The following is a 1199-nucleotide window of genomic DNA, read 5'->3' on the forward strand; positions in this document are numbered from 1 at the left end:
TCTGAGGTCCCTTCCAACCTTCGGCATTCTATGATTCTATGATTCTATGTGAACTAAAAAGGAAGCCATAGAAAGGCAGAGGAGTCTGCCTTGGTGCATGCAAGACAAATAATTATTACTGAATACATTCTGTTTGCTACACAACTTTGTGTCTTAATATCATTAAGTGCAGACAAAAAGTCTCCTGCTGTCTCTTTTTGACTGCTAAGAAGTGCCATGAAACCCAAGGCTAGTTTCCAACATTTGTGGATCTGATATTGCACTCTTATTCTTGCAATGTAGAAAGCGTTTGGAAGATCTTAATTCACCACAGCAATAAATGGATATTTTAGTCCTTAAAAAAACCTCAAGAATCAAAAAGCCACTCTTACTCTGCTGTCATATTGCACCATATATATATGGCTGTGTTAAAGGAAAATGTATGATATTCAGAGTCTTATAGAGTTAGTGTTTATGAAAGACCCCCATACAGAAAAGAGTACAGATCTCTGAAATAAATATATATCTAGTGTGATCTTCTTTTCTAGTATGATTTCTTTAATATTTTAAATGTACTTTTCAGCTTATGAATAGAGAATTTGAAAAATAATACAATATAGAATTTCCCTGTAACTTTAAATTTTCTTTTAAAAACAATTTGCTACAAGTTTCTAAAATTAACAATCAATTTTAATAATTAATTGGGAAATCATTATTTTTCCCTAATCTAAAATTAACATCTAGTTTTATTTCCTTTCAAAGTAACTGCATTTAAAGYCTCAGTTAATTAAAAATTTATAATGCTAAAACTGCTCTGAACCTATAAATCATTATTCTTGAGGGAGAGGTAACTCTTATATCACATTTCAGAGGAATACACGTCATAAATCCTCTCAGGTTTCCTGAATCTTTAAAGTATTTTAAAAAAATCTTACCCAAGAACATAGAACAGATGCAAGTGCATTGTTGGTGTAATTTGTTTAATAATAAGGGGTGCTGTTTCTGCCATTTTTACTCTTGATGGAGAAAATTCTACTCTTTTGCTGAAATCACATGCAATTGCCACTTGTGCCACTCTCAAAACAATACATAAGTGTAATGAGCAGCGTTTAGGCCTTGTGCCTATCCTCTCTGCAGGAGAGACACTGAATTGTACCCCACTTCATGGAAAATCCAACAGTGGAAGTCAGATGGAATCTGTGAACAGATATTCCTAGTTC

This window comes from Nothoprocta perdicaria, unplaced genomic scaffold (genome assembly GCF_003342845.1).
Source record: "Nothoprocta perdicaria isolate Ctin4 unplaced genomic scaffold, notPer1 scaffold_65, whole genome shotgun sequence".
Lineage (NCBI taxonomy): Eukaryota > Metazoa > Chordata > Aves > Tinamiformes > Tinamidae > Nothoprocta > Nothoprocta perdicaria.